The 22170-nt window shown below is 41.9% G+C and overlaps 1 protein-coding gene and 1 long non-coding RNA gene across 3 annotated transcripts in view; one reads left to right on the top strand and one right to left on the bottom strand.

The window, feature by feature from the left end:
• SASH1 (SAM and SH3 domain containing 1) overlaps positions 1–22170 on the top strand; it is a gene marked incomplete at its 5' end in the record, with an annotated part of 289754 nt that overhangs the window by 85190 nt on the left and 182394 nt on the right. The window lies entirely within an intron of this gene.
• On the bottom strand, positions 3692–21839 carry LOC306665410. Its single transcript, XR_013765007.1, has 3 exons — positions 21078–21839; positions 9907–10075; positions 3692–9517 (listed from the first exon to the last, which is right to left on the bottom strand). It is a non-coding gene; the product is annotated as an uncharacterized lncRNA (long non-coding RNA).

Genomic DNA, 22170 nt, shown 5'->3' with positions numbered 1-22170 from the left:
AAAGGAAAGAACTGAAAAATCCAGACTTGGAGAAGAAGAAAAGTTTAGAGCCAGTAAAAACAGATACTAGTATTTTAAAAATTTAGTTAAATCCCTCCTGAAAAAGAGCAGTTAGCATCTTTAATACTGGTAACAAAAATCAGGCAAAAGAAGGAAAAAAAACTACTGGGTAAAGAACAGGAAGGAACTAACTTTGTGAAATGAACTTAATAAAGTGTCTTCCAGCGTTGCTTGAGAGTAGAGGGGGACAGAGGTGTCTCCTGGGTGGGTCTTTCCATAGACCTGTGCCGCGGGAAGTCAGTTCAGTCTTATTACCTAGCTCAGGGAGCTGTATAGCCAAACCATCCAATTGGAATGATTAGCCAATTCACTATTTTAAAAGGTTTTAAACCACTGTCTGCACTGAGCTCTGGGCTTGCCTGCCAACTCCCCATGAGCAGAGTGACACAGCTGCCTAGGGGTCCCATCGACCCCAGGTCCCACCCGCTTTACCCTGGGGCATGTACTAATGGAAATTTCCATAGAAATGGGATTTTGGTGGGGATGTGGATATTAATACAGATTAAGCAACCATCAGCCTTTAGGCACTTCCAGTGCTTCTAGAAATGTGCTGGCCTATGGAGCTTTAGAACACAAAAAATAGCTTTTGGAAGGCTCTACCCCTGAGAGGTCTGTGAAGGGTACATTGCTCAAACATTGAGTCTCTTGGGAACTCGGTCACTCAAGCCAGAGCCGAGCCTTGGCCGATCCACTCTCTCCCTACATGAGCATCAGGGCATGGCAGCAAAGCAAATGATAAGCAGATTCCACTGATCACGACTTCTACCCCGTAGAAGGGGTAAAAAGTCTATCTGGCCAGGTGCAGTGGTGCATGCCTTTAATCCCAGTGGCTCAGGAGGATCGCAAGTCCAAAGCCAGCCCCAGCAAAAGCAAGGTGCTAAGCAATTCAGTGAGACCCTGTCTCTAAATAAAATACAAAATAGGGCTGGGGATGTGGCAAGGTGATTGAGTGCCCCTGAGTTCAATTCCCAGTACCACCCCCACCCAAAAATGTCTATCTGAATCAGCAGCAGCCTCGAGAAGTGGATTTGATCTACCACAATCTATAGTAATCCAGAAGAGCTCACTCAACTCAGATATAGTTCACTACGAAGTGACCATGGAGCAACCTACAAGTGCCAGGTGGTCCAAACCAAAGTCTGTGGTGCTTGGAATCGCCCTCCAGATGTTCTCAGAACCACAGCACTTCTGGACTAGTGCTGGGCACAGACACTGCCCTTTTCTCTTTAGCTTAGCTCCTGACATGCAGCAGGAAATCAGCAGACAGTGAACATCCCTGATCGGTTTGCAAATTCTGCCTGTTAGAGGAGGTATCCTTGAACTGAGTGTTTTCTTCCCTTCAGAATGGAAGTGGAGGGACTGAGCCCCAGAAGTCTCACAGAAGGCAGCAGGTCAATACCCACTTGCTTGACAGCAATACAGACACCACTGGGAGCATGCGCCTTGGAGAAACTTCATCTATGCTAGTGAGACTAAGATGTGCGCTTTCTTTTTTTAGTACTGGGGATTGAACTTGGGCACTCAGCCATTGAGCCACATCCCCAGCCCTATTTTGTATTTATTTAGAGACAGGGTCTCACCGAATTGCTTAGCACCTCACTTTTGCTGAAGCTGGCCTTGAACTTGTGATCCTTCTGCCTCAGCCTCGTGAGTGCTGGGATTACAGGCATGTGCCACCATGCCTGGTAAGATGTACCTTTTCTAAAAGCTGATTGTCAGTATCCTGTAGCTTGACCACAAGGTACAGTGAGTTAAGATCCTGGGACAAGCCATCAGCTACAGCCTTCCCACAAGTCACAAATGCTGCACCCCCTATTCTCAGCCTGTGATGCTGGAACAGAGTTCTCATCTTATAGCAACCATGTCAACTGTCCTTGAGGGAGGAAAAGTGAAGGTTCTAGTCCCTTATTGGAACTTAGGCCATTTTTGTTATTCTTATAAACTCTGCAAGCATTAACATTCATCAGGGAGCAAGAGAAACCTGAGAAATAATCATTGGCCTAATTCGGATGGCTAAATCAATTCATGGAAAAGCCTGGGAATTGCAATTGGGCCTTTGGCACAGTTCTAGAGAAGCAAAGGGGGAATACAGTCCATGAAAAAGCAGAATGTGGGTCTACATGTGCCACACCTGCGCTGTCCCACCATACAAAGATGTGTGCATGGCACTGGTCACATGCATATTTTGGGAGCAATATGCTTAGATTTTGCAGAGAAGCTTAGTTCCATCTCCACAAATGGCTTTGGAGATGTGTTGTTGGACACAAGAGAAAGCAGACAAGAATTTAAATGAGGACTCAGAGCCAAGAAACTGTCACAGGATCAATGGACCCTGACCAATGGCAGAGACCAAAATGGGTTTAGAACAGGGACCGGTGGCAGAGTTCAAAAATGGTTGGGAACACAAATGAGCTTTGAGACCCTGAGCAAATTACTGCACCTGTCTGTGTAGAGATGGGAGATGGACCTTTCTCACCAGAATAAGGTCCAAGTTAGAGTGACAAGCATAGGTTCTCTCTTATCAGGATATAGGAAGATCAAGCCACCAATGAGAAAATGTGTACTTAGTGCCCTGCCTAGAATTGAACCAAGTATTTGATACATGGTTGCTGCTGTTATTTTTATTATTACTCTGCTGCTGTTATTTTTATTATTACTCTCACACAGAAAGGACTGCATTTATTACTAATGCCCAATTGCTATTGCCCTATATTTTAAATAACACCTTCCTTATAAGTGGCACTGTTGAGCTGTGAACCTCAGCGTGTATGATCAAATACTAAGCTATAATTTGTAATGGGGAAAGAGGGTAGAGGAAAATAATTGTCCTGAAATTTTGCATTACCCTTATATCTTGCTAAATGGGGGAAAAAATAAAACACCAAGAAAATATTCTTACTAAAGTGTTTCAACAGCTCAGTGGGGTTTTCTAGCCTCTGCTCTATGCTCTGTGTTGATTGACATTGACCTTTTCCAAAGAATGGGGTTAAACATCTTGGTGCAACCATTTTGCTAAAACCCATAGAATCACCAGGCATGGTGGTGCACCCCTATAATTACAGTGACTCAGGAGGCAGAGGCAGGAAGATCACAAGTTCCAGGTCAGCGAGACCCTGTCTCAAAATAAAATAGAAAAAGGGTTGGGAGTGTAGCTCAGGGAAAGAGCAGTTGCCACATGTGTGGGAGGTCCTGGGTTCAACCCCCAGTAACACAAAATCAATAAATAAATTAAAAAATGCATAGAATCTGGTCCTCGCTTTCAAAATAGGCAAAGAAAGCCAGCGAGGTGGTGCACACCTGTAATCCCGTGTCTCAGGAGGCTGAGGTAGGAGGATCTTGAGTTCAAAGTCAGCCTCAGTAACTTAGCAAGGCTCTAAGCAAGTCAGCGAGACCCTGTCTCTAAATAAAATACAAAAAAAGGGCTGGGGGTGTGGCTCAGTGGTTAAGCGCCCCTGAGTTCAAAGCCCGGTAGCAAAAAAAATTGCAAAGAAGAAAGCCATGGATGTCCAGTAAATTCTTTGGACTATTCTCTCTCTCTCTCTCTCTCTCTCTCTCTCTCTCTCTCTCTCTCTCTCTCTCTCTCTCTCTCTCACACACACACACACACACACACACACACACACACCACACACACTTCTTTGCTTATGGTGATTTTTGATCCACAATTCAGCATTTTAGATGTGAAAGGTCTGAGATTGTGCCTGATCTGATGTCTTCATTTCACAGATGATTAAACAAAGACCCAGATAATGCAGGAAATGAGGGCCAGCATTCCTGGATGTCCTCTTTAAAGGTGTTTTTTGGGGAAAAAGACCCCTGTTTTGCTGCCTCCGTGGGGTGGGCAGGCTCTTCACAGAGACATGTTGATCCCAGAGGAAGGAGCTCTGTGGGCACATGGGTGCATTCTCTCTCCCCTCCCCTCCTTCCCACCCCACAGCCGCTTTTTTCTCCCCCACCCTAATCTATGCTTTGTCACCCCAAATTCTGATACGTTCCTTCAGAGCAGGAACTGAAGCAAAAAAAAAAAAAAAAAATCAACAATCAAGGCATTTTTTTGAGCAGAACAAATGCATTATTCTTTGGGTGAGTAGAGTGCACATTCTGATTTCTGTTCTCAGCTTCTTCTCTCTTAGGGAGAAGCAGAGAAAGACCACAGCAAGTAGTAACATTGACTAGAACTCTATTGAGCCAGCAGTCCCACCAGCAGAGATGTGTTTCTTGGTGGCCTGCGGTACATTCAGATTAGGCTGACAGAAGTACAACCCTGGAGACCACAGGACCACTCTGCCCCCCTCTCTGAACAAGTGCAGAGGCCTGAGGAATAGTACAGAATTGTCCCCAGCATGCCTGGTTCCCTCACAGCCTGACACAGGAGTGAGCCTGGTGACAGCAGCCAGGGCTTCCCCTGGTGGGTGGGGACAACTGCTATACTGGTCACACCAGGCTCCTTGGTGAAATCACTAATTCCCTGTGTTCTTCCTCTGCTCTAGTGGAATGGAGAGAGACTCGCTGCTCAGTTCTTGTAATATTGCTGCTAAATGTCAGGAAGCCAACTGCTTAAAGTTCTTCCAAAAACCAAAATGTGAACTCCATAATATTATAATATCACTTATTATATGTATTGCCTTTTAGTAAGTCTTTGTTCATTACCTTTAAAACCTATTGGAAATCCTTGTTAGTTTATTTTGTTTTATCTTTTTTGGTACAGAGGATTGAACCCAGGGGCAATGGGTTCAAGACATCCCCCATCTTTTTATTTATTATTTTGAGACAGGGTCTAAGTTCCTAAGGCTAGCCTCAAATCTGTCTCAGCCTCCTGAGTGACTGGGATTACAGGTGTGCACCACCATGCCAGCATTATTCTTGTTATTTTAAAAGCGGGAATGTTTGCTTAAAAAGCCAGTGTCTATGGGATACCTGTGTACGCCTAAATATATTTTATATTAAAAATAGTAATTTAAGCTGGCATGGTGGCACACACCGGTAATCCCAGCAACCGGGGACACTAAGGCAGGAAGATCACAGGTTTGACGCCAGCCTCAACAACTTAGTGAGACCCTGTCTCAAAAAAAAAAAAAAAAAAGATCTGGGGAGGTAGTTCAGTTGTGAAGCACCCTTGGGTTCAATCCCCAATGCCAAAAAATAAAAAATAAAAATAAAAGTAGTAATATTTACTTAGCACTTAAGATATTCCTCAGTGCTTTACACCAGAATCTCATATAAGTTCATGGACTTCATGCTATTCATAGTCCCAATTTATAGATGAGAAAACTGAGGCTCTAAGATTGAGCAACTGACCTAACAACATTTTTTTTTTTTTAATAATGATGTACTATCAGGCTGTTGGGACCTGCAGACTCCTTCAGGCTATTTATCCAGACTGTTGCACATACAGGGCACACGTCCAATATCCATATCCATATGGTGGCTGTGTGGAGGAAGCAGACAAGGGAAAGGGAAAAAAGAGACACCTTTGCCCGGCACAGAGCATTTATGAGGAGGAGCTTGCAGGAAGACACCAAAGTACGATGCAGTTTACTGCTCCGCTCTGATGGTTGCCTGTTGCTTAAATATGGGGAGTTCAGTTGAGAGCCAAAAGACTGCAGTTGTGGGTGCCATTACTCTGCATGGGGCTAACCTGAAGGAAGAAAGGTGGTACAGTTTGGATATAAGGTATCCCCCAGAAGCTCCTGTGTTCCCGCAGGAGTGTTCAGACATGGAACGATTACATCATGAGAGCCACACCCTAGTCTGGGATCCATGCATTTGATAGATTAATAATTTGAAAGGACTCCTGTGTGGGGTGGTAACTATAGGTAGGCAGGGTGTGGCTACAGGAAGTAGGTCACTGGGGGCGTGCCCTGGAGGATTACTGGTCCTGGCCCTGGATCCTCATGCTGTCTTTCAGCTTCCCAGTTGCCATGAGGTCAGCAACTTCATCTGGCATGCCCTTCCACCATGATGTTCTGTCTCTCCTAGGGCCCAGAGCAATGGAGTCTGCTGACCATGGACTGAGCCTCTAAAACTGTGAACCTATAATAAACTTTTCCTCCTCTAAGTTGTTCTTTTTGGATATTTTGTCAGTGACACGAAGCTGATTAATATAGGATTTCAGAGAAGAGAATCTCTTTGTTGCAGCATTCTTAAAATTTCAAGTATTTCCATATGGATAGGCTGCTCCTCCAGAAGTGGAAAGAAACTTCTGGAAGAGTACTTTAATGAGGGTCTGTAATATGAGAGAATGTTCACTCAGTTCAGGATGAAGAGGAAAACCCTGGGCCATGGTGTACTGCCCCAGGGAGCCTCTGACCTTCAGAACTACAAAGAACAGGCCTGCGAAGACTCACACCAGGGCGTCAGTCAGGACAGACATATTCCCCCGTAGTTTGTTTATTTTTCTGAGGAAAAAGGATGGTAAAATAGCTTACACTAAAGATGTGTCTGAAGAGGGTTACAGGCTCAGGTGTTGAGCATTTTTATTTGACCGTGACACCATTTAAGAGCTCTTTAGCTGAGTTTGTCAAACTTAGAAGAGAAAAAAACATAGGGTGTCCAGTAAAGTTGAATTACAATGAATAATTTTTTCAATAAAAAGTGAATAACTTTTAAGTGTACATACATATGCCCCATACAATATTCGGAATATATGTATAACAAAAAATCATTTCTATTTCACCTGGTACCACCACTAAAAAAATCAATGCTAACAAAACACCACCCCCTTTAGTAAAAAATTAGTACATGGCTTTTAGGAAATAGCAGGCAATATGCATAAATATAAGGAATCTTCTTGCAACTAATTTTACCATAATTTCTTGCGTGGCAATTTCCTACTTTATGTAAATCTATATGTTTGCTGTCAGACAAGCAATAGGTTAGGTTTCGCTTGAGTTATATCATTAAGTAATTCAAAAATAAAGTATACAAAAATTTTCGCTAGCACTTTAAAATACTTTAAACTGTGTATAAATGTTTTTGTGTTTATAAAAGGGTAATTCATTGAATAAATACCTACTGAGCCCTCACTCTTTGTCTGACACTGTTGAAGCTATTTGGGGACCAAAAGGGAACAAAATGAACTTCTCTGTCCTCTTAGAGTTTAGAGGATGGTTTATGAAAATGTGTTAACTTTAAACTGTAGCCAAGTACCGGAGACTCAATAATATTGTACAGGGCAATCTAATATTTTAAATATTTCCATTTCATATGACTTCAGAGATTGATGTTTACTTTTCAGCATTTATTAATCTTATAGGAATTATATATCCTGGTATCATTTAAGTCCTTTGAGAAGGTCTCTGAAGTTTTATACCTGAAAACTACATAAACTTAAGACTTTAGGGTAAAAGGTCAAACTGAATTAGGAGGGACCAAGAAGCAAATTCAGGTAGGGAACAAGAAATAATTCAAGATGCTAGTTCTTGATACAGTCTCGAATTCTTCAATCAGAATCAATTGTCAGGCCAGGTGTGGTGGCACATGCCTATAATCCCAACAACTCTGAAGGCTGAGGCAGGAGGTTTGTAGGTTTGAGACCAGTCTCAGCAACTTTGCAATAGCCTGACTCAAAGTAAAAATAAAAAGGGTTAAGGATGTGACTCAGTAGTAAGGCACCCCTAGGATCAATCCCCAGTACTGCAGAGATATAAAATAAATTTACAGGGTGTCCGTCCACTCTGCTTCCCACATCTCAGTGGTTATTTTTAGGATCAGAGAATGTTGTCAAGATGTTGGGGAGGAAATGAAACTTTAAGTTCCGAGGGCCTGTTTCCATTGATGCATGGATATCAGTTTAGCCACACATTGTAGCTCTTATCCTACACTCGAGAGGTAGTAAATTACTTTTGCGTGGAAATGAATTAACTCTTTCCTCTGACTGCATTACCATAACATGCTGTCAGAAGTGATTTAGCAAACTGAATATGGAAGACAAAAAACCTGAATGCACTTCCAAGAAATAAATTGATTAATGTGTTCTTTTTTCATTAGTGTGATCAGATTCATGAGATGATATTATGCTAATGCTCATTCTTAGCTTCTATTGTCTGCCTCAGTAAACTCAAGGTCAGACAGATGTTAAAGGTCATCTAGTCAGCCTTCCCTAGGCCCAATCAGACGTTCACCCTCCTCCATAATATCCTCACCAAGTGGTCTAACCCTTTTAGTGTCCTAAAAGGGGCCAGTGCTGAGTGGGAGAGCAGTTACCTAGAGTCTCTAAGGCCCTGGTTTCATTCGCCTAAACCACAAATAATAATAATAAATATAAGAAATAAATATGATCTGTGTCTCCCAGAAACAAGATATTCTGTTTTTGTTTTTGTTTTTGTTTTGTTTTAACTTAGAGCAAGGAATCAGGAGGCCTGAAGCAGCTCTGGGTATTGGCATGTATTTGTAGTTGCAGTTACTCAGGAGGCTGAGGCAACAAGATTCCTTGAGTCCAGCAGTTCAAGGTCAGCCTGGGCAACATAGCAAGACTGTCTCTAAGCAAACAAACAACAACAGCAACAAAACCCTAAAGCACTATTTATAAATCTATTCCCTGAATCTTTTACTTTATGGCAGAAAAAGGAATGGTAAAACCCTTCTTTATTAGTAGTAATAGTTTTATATCTTACAACAAGTAACCTTCATTAAATGATTATTATGGGTCAAACATTGTGCTAAATAATTTTCATGTCATATCTCATTTAATCAAAAAGTTCGTTTAACTTTCACAAGACCCTTATGAAGTGAGTACTATTATAATCCTGGTTAATAGAAATGACCAAAGTAAGAAAGGAATTAAGTAATGTGCCTGCTATTTTAGCATCAGAAGGGACCTTTGGAATCATAGAATTCACTCTTCTAATTTTGATTTGCGTCAGCACTTGCGTCAGAGAGTTTGAGTTTGAAATCTTAGATCCATGTAGTTTCTATGACTTCATGCTACCTCATTACCAAACTCATAGCATGTCTCTGCTTCGGAAATCAAACAAGAAGATGGATGGAGAGACAGACAAACAGGACACAGATGACCAACCATTATTCTTCTCCCAGTTTGATCATGGATAAGATAAAGGAGATGAGAATGTGTTTGATTGCAGGCACGTCTGTACTTTAAGCTTGATTTTAAAAAAATAAAAATCAGGCTCCAGAATAGACATTCATATCAAGAACATTCTCTGGGATATACCACATACTGAACCATAAAGCAAGACTCAGTTTTTTTAAAAAATGTATTGAAATCATACACAGTATGTTTTCTAATGACAATGGGATTAAATTAGAAATCCATAACAGATAGAAATTAGGGAAATTCACAAATATGAGCGTATTAAATAGCATATTCTAAAATAACCAATGGATCCAAGAAGATATCACAAGAAAAATTGGAAAATGCTTTGAGACTAGATAACCTACCGAAACTTACGAGATGTAGCTAAAGCAGTACTCAGAGGATAATGTATTCCACTAATGCCTATATTACAAAAGAAGAAAGATCTCAGATCAATAAACAAATCTATACTTTAAGAAACTAGAAACAAAACAATTTCAAGACCTAGATTTAAAATGTCATGATTTCTAGAAAACTTTATTAAAATTATTCTTACTTTCTATGCTAATCATCTCCTGAATGGCTGTTTCTTCAGAATGTATTCACCTGTTTAACCCCTATTTGTGCACTTTTGATAATTGTTTCAGAGTCATTTTCTTATCAATATTCCTGAGCTCAGGCTTATTTTCTCAAGTCCTTTACTTTCCTTATCTGCTGCTGCATAGTCCCTGAAGAAGTTTGTAATTCCATTTGTTCCTGAGTTTACAGTCATGAGCTCATCAAAACTCTTGCTTAATCATGGAAAGTTTTACCTTGATTCCTGTTTCAGTGAGGGTCCAGGAAATCAACAACTGGTACACTCGAAGTGTTTGACCAGAATCGAATGAGGGCACTTTCTAATAGAGGTGGAATAGGATTGAAGAACAAAGATGGCAAAGCACCACAGACTAGCAGCATCAGGAATCGTTACCATCCCTAGGCCTGGAGGGAGTTAGAGGGGAAAATTGTTAAAACAAGAACCCTGGATGAGGGCTTTCCTCTATTGAACCCTGACCTTAGAGAAAGAAAGCAAAAACTTAGCCAGGTTTGAGACACAGGTAAGGATGGATATAAATGCTCTATTGTACCTCTCTTCTCTCTCATACCATGTCATTGACCCCACACAAAGGAAGCCAGAGAACCAGGAAATCAGCCAGAGAACCTGTACCATCTATAGACATCTGTCTCTCAGGGGACAGATGGCAGAGAAGGCAGAGATGCATCTGAAAGGCAGATAGAGATGAGCCAGCACAAGTCTTGACCCACCAAGTTTGCTGGCTCTAGACCCCATGGTTCCAGGCTCTAGGTGGGTCCCAAGAGGCCTCTCCTTGATTGTTCAGTGTCTGCACACAACGTCACCTCCTCTGTTGCTGGTATTGCTCTCTGCTCCTAATACCCTTGCAAAATGGCCCTTGCAAAAGCAACCATTTTTTAACCCCTTCTAGGTTTCTCCAGGAAAAGTCTTTGTTCTTGCTGAGTGAGAGGTGTCCCTCCCTGCTAGAATTTACAGCTCTTCCTTTGATTAATTAAAGAGGCCTTTTCTTCCTGTTTCAGGGCCCCCTCTCCTTAGAATCCTAGACAGGATCCCTGGGAGTTGAGACACAGTCAAGTGTTCTTTTCAGTCTCACTTGTCTCCCTAAGAAAAAAGCTGAAGGACATAGCCAAGACACACAGCCCCTTCTTCCAACTGAGATCATTGTGTGTCCCAAGCTGAGCCTTAAGTCATTTTATACTCTCACTTTCAGGTAGAGTTCCTTATTGGCCCTTTGATATTTTCTTTATTTGAAACCAGGGCACTAGTGGGAGAGAGTTGTATGAGAACAACCTTAGTATGTTAAAATCAATCATTGTGTTCTGCTTATAGGGTAATGGTGACCCCAGAGGCTAACTACCAAATCAGACCGACAGTTTGCCTGCAGATACTTATGCTGATGCCTTCAAATTTCTTTTGTCATCATCTTGCATCTGATGCATCTTAGCTGTTCCTTATGCATTGGCTTCTTTTATACACAGACCTAAAAGGGCTCCCCAATTTTGCCCCCTGAAGCATGCCATAACTTTTACATAGCCTTATTCTAACTTAAAGACCTTTTTATCTTACTTCTGAGTATGTTCCAAATAGCTGAGGTTGCCAAGAATCTGACCTCTATGTAGGTGAAATGTGGTTCATTTTCCTTTACTGTTTTCTTACACTATAGAAGCATCCAGTGAATGCTAAATTCTTAAGTTCCATGATGTGTCAAGTTTAAAGGCAGAGAAGTAGAAAATATTATCTGAACAAAAGTTGCTACGAGGGGCTGGAGAGATAGCTCAGTCAGTAGAGCCCTGGGCTCGATCCCCAGCACCCAAAAAAAAAATAAATAAATAAAGTTGCTACAGTAGTTCTCAGGTGGTGGTCCCTGAACCTGCAGCAGCAGGCCTGTCTGGGAACTGACTAGCAATGCAAGTTCTCAGGCCCAACCCAAATCAATTCTGGGAGCCCCCTGGGAGAGATTCTGATGAGGTCAAAGGCTGAGAACCACTTGTCTAGAATACAAAGGTAGGGCAAGGAATGTGTTCTAGTTTGGGTTTTCTCCAGGGCTATATAATGGACGTCACTATTGCAAGTAGTATTTGTACTCTGCCTACCATACCCTGCCTTGTTGCTTTGTTTTACTGTACAAAAAGGAGACCTAGGGCTGGTCTGAGTTCACTCTGTGGCATCACGGGTCATCTGCACACTGTGTCTCAGAAACCAGCTGTACCCAAGGATTGGGAGAACTTCATCCTGGCCACAGGATGGTAAGTCCCTCTAGGGAATCACTTCATACAATGTGATCCAGTAGATGTGGGTTGGATGACCAGGCCTGGATATTTTTAAACATATGTGGTAACAGCTCCTCTTAGTCATCCCTGAGGACCCAGAGAACTGGCCACTGGCCACATCATCAACACAACCTTCACAGGCAACTGAAGAGGAAACCAGCCCTGCCCTAAAAGAGCTTACAGTATAATGAGCTGCCAAACCCATTAAATAATGGCCTTGTCCTGGAACAGGGTATTTATGAACCAGGCTCCATGGCTGCCCAAAGCTTCATGCCTCCTATTGTGTTTACTGTTCTTCCACCCTTTGTTGATCTCAGTCTTCAAAAGATGATGTATGGTTTGTGCTGAGAATCCAGCCCCACCAGAAGGACCTGTCATCTCGCTCATGCTGCTATTGCTATTGCTATAGCTATTGGAGGCTACTTGTCAAAGTAGATTATTAAAGTTGGTGCTCAGCCTCTTAGGCAACTTAACTTGACTTTATTTTATTTTGGTGGAAAGTGAATCATTTGGTTACTTGAATTTTGCTTAATTGCTCACTTAGCTCAGGACTTGGTGATTTTTCCTTTAGTATTTTGTTTTATTTTTCTCCTGAAATAACATTTTGTTTTATTTTTCTCCTGAAATAACTGGCCCAGAATGTCCAAGATGTGCAAGACATGGAAGAGGGCAGGTCATAGAATGAATTCTATAATAATGTGTTAGAAAATGTGGAACAGCCAGGCATGGTGGTGCACAGCTGTAATCCCAGCAGCTTGGGGAGCTGAGGCAGGAAGATCGTGAGTTCAAAGCCAGCCTCAACAAAAGTGAGGCCCAAAGCAACTCAGTGAGACCCTGTCTCTAAATAAAATACAAAATAGGGCTGGGGATGTGGCTCAGTGGTTGAGTGCCCCTGAGTTCAATCCCTACTACTCCTCCCCACCAAAAAAAAAAAAAAAAGAAAAAAAAAGAAAAGAAAGAAAAAAGAAAATTTGAGAGACAGCCTGAATACTCAGGAGTTTGCCGTGGAGATAAGCAAAATGTATAACCAACCATAGCCTTCTTGCTATCATTGATCTCTTTATTTGTTATACCTTGATCTTTTTTCTCTGGGTTCCTAAGCTCCATATCCTTATATTTCTTATGTCTTTCTCTGGTGTCTTGTGTATGTTTGTGAGTGTGGGCATGCATGCCTGAGTGTGAGTATATTACGCTCTGTATAAAATTTTATAATGACATTTTACCATAAATTTTTTTAAATGTTATGATAACTAACAATATGACATTTCTAAGAATTGGCTCTGAGTCCTGGGTTAAAAACTTTTCATGCATTTTATCAGTTGTTCATCAAACACTTGGTAACTTAAGTGTTTTCTGCTTTTCTTCTTGCAATCTAGTTTCTCTTGTCTGGAAATGGAATTATTCTTTTTTGGTCAGTAAGATTGTCTTTTTTCTGAGTGACCCTGTCAGAAATGGTTTGGTGCTTATAGTCCTATTTCCTTGGGAAAAAGAGAATTAGAGATATTGGAGGAGAACTGAAGGTTGTGATCATTCAAGATGAGTGTTGGGACATGTGAGAGTTGGTTTTCCATCACTGAACCAAATACCTGAGCTAAACGACTTAGAAAAAGCAAGGGTTTATTCTGGCTTACAATTCAAAGTTTCCAATCTATGATTGGCTCCATCAGTTTTAGTCCTGTGGCAAAGCAGCACAGCATCATGGGGAGGACATGAAGTAAAACCACTCACCTCATGGCCAGGAGCAAAGGAAAGAGGAAGAAGAAGGGACCAGGGCCCAGCGATCCCTTTTCAGGGTAAGCTCTCAGTGACTGAAGACATGCCACCAGTCTCCACCTTGTAGAGGTTCCTTTACTTCCTAATAGCACCACAGACTGGGGACCAAACCTTTAACACATGGACCTTTGGGGGACACTCATCCAAACAGCAGGGTCCAAATGCCACCATCCTTTAAAATGGGCTTGGCAAGGCCTGCTTGCCTTTTCAGTGACACAGGCTAAGCACTGGTCTTCTGGCTTTGCCCTCTGTGAGTTACAGAAAGGCCTTTGCTTATAAATCCATGGAGCTAAGGTCATGCACAGGGCTTGCCCACACTAGCTTGTTTACTCCAGGATCAGAATCAAGACCTCAGTTAATCTCAGTTATACTAGTGTTGCGTATTTCCCGCATCCACCCACATCCGCCCACAGCTAGCCCCAAATTGCTCCTGAGCTGCCCTGCCCACTGGTCAGAACAGAGTGGCAAATGCTCATTCTTTAGGACAGTGAGAGTGTGTACGTCAGACAGGAATGTGGTCACAGGAAATGCTGTTTTCCTCAAGCCATTCATAAACTGGATCTTGTGCTACCTTGTCACGTTGCTGGTCCCTCTATCCCTGTAGTACAAAACTTAAGGTTCGGACCTCTGCCTACCTGCTGGGGTATCAGAAGTCTAATCGAGGCACCATCCTCCATTACATGGTCAAACCAGGGATGTCCATGAAGGTGTTCAAGGAATGACACTGTGGGCATGTCGGGTAGTGGGTGGAAAATTTAGACTCTAGTAGAGCGTTAAAACTGCAAGCATAGTCACAAAAGTATGGTAAGAACTTAGCCTCTAGATCAGAAAAAACTGAGCTCACATCTGTGCTTTAACTTTATTTTTTTAACCTTTTTAATTTTTTTATTAATTTTTAAAAATTTTTTACAGACTACATTTTGATTCATTGTACACAAATAGGGTACAACTTTTCATTTCTATGGTTGTCCACTATTTAACCCAGCTATCCCACTCCTCGGTTTATACCCAAAGGATTTAAAGTCAGCATACTACAGTGATGCAGCCACACTGGTGTTCATAGCAGCTCAGTTCACAATAGCTAGATTATGGAACCAACTAAGATGCTCTTCAGTCGATGAATGGATAAAGAAACTGTGGTATATATACACAATGGAATATTACTCAGCCATAAAGAAGAATAAAATTATGGCATTTGCTGGTAAATAGATGAAAGTTGGAAAATATCATGCTAAGTGAAATAGGCCAAGCCCAAAAAACCAAAGGCTGAATGTTTTCTCTGATAAGTGGATGACGATACATAATGGGGGCAGGAGGCATGGGGAGAGAAGAATGAAGGAACTTTGGATGGTGTAGAAGAAAATGGGGTGGGAAGGGGGTGGGGGATGGAAAGATAGTAGAATGAGACAGACAGTATTACCTTTTGTATACGTATGGTTACATGAATGGTGTGAATCTATATTGTGTGCTTTAACTTTAATAAATTGCTAGAACTGGACATCCATGTGTGGGAAAAGGAAACTCACATTCTACCTTATGCAAATATTAACTCAAAAGAAATCATACCTGGGCAAGGTGGCACATTCTTGTGGACCCAGGGACAGGAAGACTGAGGCAGGAGGATTACAAGCTGGAGGCAGCCTCAGCAAATTAGCAAGACCCTGTCTCCAAATAATTTTTTTTAAAAGGCTGGGGATGTAACTCAGTGGTGGAGCATCCCTGGATCCCAGTACTAGAAAAGAAAGGGAGGAAGGGAGGGAGGGGGAGAGAGAGAGAAAGAGAGAGAAAGAGAGAGATCGATCGATCACAGACCTAAATGTAATACTTAACTAGAAATTTTTCCTAGAAGAAAGTACAGGAGACAATCTTTGTGAGTTTGCTTTCCCTAACGAAAACAGCAAAATATGATCCATGAAAAAAAATGAATAATTTGGACTTAATCAAAATTGAAGAGTCTCCTCAAAAGATTAGAAAATGAAAAGACAATCACCGACTGAAACTATATGCCAAGAACACATCTGATAGAGGATTTGTCTCTGAATTCTGTATTCAGATATCTCAAAACTTAATGAATTTTTTTTAAAATGAGTTAAAAGTTTAACAGAGGTGGGCGCGGCAGTGCACGCCCGTAATCCTAGCTACTCAGGAGACTGAGGCAGGAGGATTGCAAGTTCAATATCAGTCTAGGCAACTTATCAAGACCTTCATGAGTCATTTGGGAAATGTAAATTAAAAGCCCATTTAGCATTGAAAAGACGTTTCTCTGGTTTGGATGTTGAATGTCCCCAAAGATCATGTGTTAAAGGCCAGGCTGTGGCACTAGTGGGAGGCAGTGACAGCTCTAAGATGGGGGGGGGGGGGGCGGGAGAAAGGAAGTCAGAGCACCGGAAGCATGCCCATGAAGGGGCCCTGGGACCCCAGCCTCTCCCCTTGCGCTTCCTGGTCACCTTTAAGTGAGCAGCTTCGTTCCAGCATATACTCCCCACCATGATTTTCTGCCTTGCTGCCGGCCCAAGGCAACAGGGCCAAGAGACCATGGACTAGAGCCTTTGAAACCACGAACTATAATTCATCTTTCCCCCTTTTAAGTTGTTATCTGAAGTACTTTGTCACAGCAACAGAAATCAGACTAACACAGACTCAAAAAAAGACAGATGACACCAAATGCTAGCAAGGACCTAGGGTGAAGGGAACTCTTTTCTTTATTATTATTATATAAAAATATTTTTAGTTGTTGATAGTCCTTTATTGTATTTATTTATATGTGGTGCTGAGAATTGAACCCAGTGCCTCACACGAGCCAGGGCAATGTTACCATAATGCACTCAAGAGCCAGGTGTGACCTCTTCAGCACTTCACCTAAGCCTTTCTGAATTTATGAGGGTCAACCCAGGGGAAATCAGAATGGAGAAGCCTCTACCACTGAGCCACAACCCCAGCCCTGAAGGGAACTCTTCTTATACATTGCTATTTGGGAATGCAAAATGGTGTAACCACCACAGAAAACAGTTCGACAGTTTCTTGTAAAATTAAATAGATGTATGAAATTGTTATGAGCCACAATTTAAGAACAGACCGATCACCACAGAGAAGTCCAAATTTGAGAGTGTTTATTAAGCCAGATGGCTGACTGTCTCACACAATGCCCCCAAAATGGCTATTGGGAGAACAGCCTTGAGCATGAAGTTGTAGGAGTTCTTATACCAAAAATCACAGTGTCTGTTGCTGTGATTTGAAATTACACATTAACATCATGAGATCATCGACAGAGGGGGAAGTGGGTCAAAATGACCCTTACCTAGGTAAAAACTAAAGAATGGTCACTAACATCCACACAATCACCGTTCACATGGTACATTGTTTAGGAGCAATAGGGATCAAAAGAGAGCAATTTTTCATTACATAAGAATTGTCATTTTGTATTGCTAAACATATCACACTAAGTAACTGATGATAGGCACAGAGGTGGGGTGTTCCCATGGGAGAAGCTTATTTCCTACATAACATGGAGTCTCAGAACAAAATGGAGTCTATCTGGCCTATAACATTCTCATGGAACCAGATCTGTCAGCCCATCACAAAGTTACCCTACAACTTCCCAATCCCACTACAGGATATTTACCCAAGTGAAATAAAAACCCAGGATCACCTAAAACCTACCCATGAATGTTTGTAGTAGCTTTGTTTGTAATCAACAAAAACTAGAAAATATCCCAGCATGCTTCAACTGGTGAATGGATGAACTGTGGTTCACCCACCCACACAGTAAACACTACACAGAAGCCAAAAGAACACACTATTGGTACATTCAGCGACCTGAGTGGATCGCAGATGCTTCAGGCTCATGAAAGGATCCAGGCTCAAAGGCTATGGACTGCATGATTTCATGCAGGTAATATTTTGAAGAAAGCAGAATGGTAAAAACAGCAATCAGTGTTCTTCCAAGCTTGGGGGTGAGAGGAGAGACTTTCCACTAAAGAGCATGAGGAGATTTTGTGGGGTGATGGGCTTGTTTATGTCTTAACTGTTTTTGCTGGTTACATGGCTGTAAACTCATAACAATGTACAGTAAGGAGTGTGTGTTTTTCAGTGTGCAAATTGTACATCCTCAAGTCAGATTTGGAAGAAAAAGAAATACCACCATAGACAGTGCTTAGTGGTCATCAAAATCCAGAAAAGTGATTCTGAAAACCTCTGCTCTTGCACTTAGAGTTGAGTAAATGAACTGGCACTAGGTTTCTAACCTTTCTAAATATCCATTTCTTCATTTTTCAATTGAGAAAAAAAGTCAGGTGTGGTGGCACACACCTGTAATCCCAGTGACTCGGGAGGCTAGGGCAGGAGAATCACAAGTTCTCGGCCAGCCTCGGCACATTAGTGAGACCCTCAATAACTTAGGGAGACCTGACTAAAAATAAAATGGCTAGGAATATAGCTGAGTGCTAGAGCACTCCTGGCTTCAATTCGAAGGAAGGAAGGAAGGAAGGAAGGAAGGAAGGAAGGAAGGAAGGAAGGAAGGAAGGAAGGAAGGAAGGAAGGAAGGAAGGAAGGAAGGAAGGAAGGAAGGAAGGAAGGAAGGAAGGAAGGAAGGAAGGAAGGAAGGAAGGAAGGAAGGAAGGAAGGAAGGAAGGAAGGAAGGAAGGAAGGAAGGAAGGAAGGAAGGAAGGAAGGAAGGAAGGAAGGGAGTAGCACTGCATAAAACCTGTGCTGAGAATTAAGTGACAAAATGAATGAAGTAAAATCAGCAACCATTTATTGACCATCAACCCAGAGCCTCCAGGTTTGCACTGTGCCCTTTCACTCGTGATGGAAGGGGCCTCTGACCCCCGAGCAGTCAGGTTCTGTTCTGAACATGCAGACAGCGGGCCTGGCACAGAGGAAGAGCTCTGAGATTGAGAATCTTTCAATTAGGCGCGGTGGGAAAATCAAAAACCAGCTCCCAGTCTAAGAAAAGAGACCATGGGCAAACTTGCAATATGAATGCAGAGGGATTGTGCCAAGCCTGGGGTTTGGATGCTGTTCCAGGAAAGGGGAGCATGGGGTGGAGGAGGAGGTGGGAGAGGAGGAGGGCGAGGAAGAGGAGGAGAGTGAGAAGACACTGTCCAAACATTCTTCCCAGGGGAGGTGGCATCTGTGTGTTGAAGGACAGGTAGACGTGTCTGCAGGCAAGACCCAGAGGGACACCCAGTGATTGAGGAAAGAGACTTATCAAATGATAGGAAACCCCCACCACCATTCCTGAAAAACAACAAACGAACGAACAAACAAACAAAACAGGTCATGGTCATAACGGGAAAGGTAGGAGAGACCAATGGAGCCAAACCTCAGAGTTAGGCTCAGCTGGTGTACAAGGAGGGAGGTTGCATTAGCAGGCTGGGACGGCGGCTCACAGAGTTGACATCCTGATTCTGACTCGCTATGCTAATGTCCAGATCGTGGGGGAAGAACGTTCATAATCTCCTCTCTACCCACTTCAGTGTCTTAGTCTTCAACCTGCAAAATTCATTTTAGCTCAAACAGAAACCCTGTGGGTTGCAGTTTTCCTCCGTGGGTTCAAGGACTGAGAGCTACGAGCTTTTCTACCAGTTGAAGGATATTGCATGATTTTCAAGGTCCTGTGAGTCCTGGGGCATGGTATTTAAACACGACTAATGCTCTTCTGGTTACAAAATACCACTGCAAAACTATTCGAAGGATTTCTGGCAAAGAAGGGAAATAGAGGGTGGTGGCGACAGGGTGAACACTCAATCAAGTGGCTCTTTGTTTGTACAAATGTACAAACCTGTGTCAAGACTCTTTACCCTTTCACTGCCCCCGCAAGCCCTCAACAGGTGGCACGAGCTCATTGACATTTGTAGAGCAGATGGGATGTCATTTTAATGTTATTTCTAATTGTCAAGGGCCTTGGGCTGTGGCACGTGTGACTGCATGCCTGGTTTAGGGCAATAGAATTAGAAACTGCTACCTGCTCCTGGTGGCAGAGAAGTGAGGTTTTATTTCCCTTAACTTGCTAATCCTTCCCTCCCACTTGCGTGGCTCTGGATTTAGGAAAAACTTCTACAAGGAAACCTTGTTCTCTGAAGATTACCTTTAGCAGAAGCTCAGTGTTTTCCTGCCCAGTTTTCCATAAGCAACTCAAGTTGTCTTGAATTTACACCAGAAATAAGCTTGTGCTTCTTAGAAATGACCCACAGAGCAGGGCTTGGTGGTACATGCCTGTAATCCCAGTGACTCTGGGGCTGAGGCAGGAGGATCGCAGGTTCAAAGCCAGCCTCAGCAACTTAGCAGCCTTGTGAGACTCTGCCTTGAAATAAAAATTTTTTTTTTTTTTTTTAAATGGGCTATGCAGGCAGCAGTCCTGTCCCTGAAAGGCCATAATTTTTGCAGTTCTCATCTTAGCAGCCATATGGGGAGGAGATGCAGCCCCACGTCCAATCCCAAGGCTGCAAGCCACAGTTTTCCTCACTCGGCATCTAAAAGACTCAGCACAGTAATTACTATACTTGTGTTTATACAAAGCAGAACAAAAAACACTTGGTCAATTTGGGAATGGTCTTTTAAATATATACATGGGTCCCTCCAATCATTCAGCTCCTTAGAAGAAAAATCCCAATTATTAATCACATCCTATTAGATCAATCTTGAAAACAATTTATATGATAATGAGGAATTGACTGAGCCTGCTGAGTGTATCATCTCCTGCCTGAGTCTGGGGTTATTTTTAAGACCTTCATGGTCATTTTCCTATAATCAACACACATTTCATTTTAATTCTTTGAACAAAAATTTGAAAATAGGTGTCCTTTCCATTTCCTTTCTCTCCTCTACCCAAGATCATTACCATATTTTTAATTCAAAAGGAGGGACAGAAAGAGAAGGTGGACACAGAATAACTTTACTTTTATACGCCCCCAATCTATCAATGAAAAATAGTGTAAATTATTTCCTTTTTATAGCCTTGGGCCCTGCTAGGCAAACACTACCCCTGAACCACAGCTCAAGTTCCCAAATAATTTTTTAAGGGCAGTTCATGATCTGCAAACATTTAAGAAACTAAGGGAACTACTATTTATCATTCATATTAAATAGAACTGAATTTTTTGTGTGTGTGTGTGTGTGTGTGTGTGTGTGGTGCTGGGGATCGAACCCAGGGCTTTGTGTTTGCAAGGCAAGCACTCTACCGAATGAGCTATCTCCCCAGCCCCAGAACTGAAAATTTTAATAACCACTTTGTTTACTGAATAATAGTCTTTTTCTGCCATGTAGATTTTTTTTTTTTTTTTTTTTTTGGATTTTAATGTATGATGGTCTTTATTTACAACTTTATTGGCAAAAAAGAAGAAGGAAAACTTATAAGACAGTTTACTACAGGGCATTGTGGCTGATCCTGTCAGGTTAAAGAAGTCCCGTTTTAAATGTCCATCCAGTTGTCCAAAGATACAATACTGAATCTGCATATGCAGCTTTCTTTATGAAGCACAGGGCTCATGTTTTAGGCAGTCTTTAAAACATAAATACAAAGGAAAGGAAACCACTCACTAAAAACTGCGTCAAATGATGGGTATTTTAAATTTATGTTGTTTCTAGTAATAATACATGACCAATGAAAACCAAAAGCTGGAAAAGCCAGGAATAATCTCCCTACCTCTTCTCTTCTGACTTTGACGACATCTCATAGTATGTTCCAGGGTAGTTCATGATAAATTGAAAATATAATGGTCGTTTCAGAAAATGATTGTCATAACTATCCACTCAAGTAGGAAGTGTAACTGCTTTTCCATGTAGATATTATATTGTTTTTCCACATAATAATAAAACAGGAGCTAATGTATTTTTATCAATCATTTACTATGTTCCACTGGTGGTGCTGACTCTTTGCAAGCAAACTTCTTTATTCTTCATATCAATGCTATGCCATAACACCCTCACTAATCCCATTTTGTAACTGAAGAAAGTGAATGTTGGAGAGTAACTCACTTCCTGGGAGCTGAACTTGGTCTGTCTGAAACCAAAGCCCTTGTGCTCAGCCACAACCTCAGATTCTTTGATGAACCCTTCAATGAGGGCAGTATGTTTAACTGACGCAAATAACCCCATCAATTGACCAGTTTTAGATCAATTTTTAAACTTTTTTTTCTAATGGAAAAGGTTTTCTTACCTTAGTTCTGGGAGCTTCTTGCCTGTCAGATTCTCAGAGCTCAGCACCGCCTGCCACCCGCCTGAGCATTTTAGTCGCCCTGAATCCCCACGCTGTGGGCCAGGAGCTTTGCCCCCTTCACAGCCCTGAGGATACAGTGATCCTTTTGTTCATTCATTTCCTGGAGCACCAGTGTTTTCAAAATGGAATCAAAACATAGCCCAAACATTACTTCTGCCTTGCTTGATTTAAAACTTTCATTATTTCCCCAAATAATTTACTTAAAATATAGTTATTACTAGAGTCTGGTCACAACGTTGGC

The sequence above is a fragment of the Sciurus vulgaris genome, assembly GCF_902686455.1.
Source record: "Sciurus vulgaris genome assembly, chromosome: 7".
NCBI lineage: Eukaryota > Metazoa > Chordata > Mammalia > Rodentia > Sciuridae > Sciurus > Sciurus vulgaris.
Note: the sequence above shows the minus strand (reverse complement) of the source record. Positions and strands in the feature narration are given on the sequence as shown.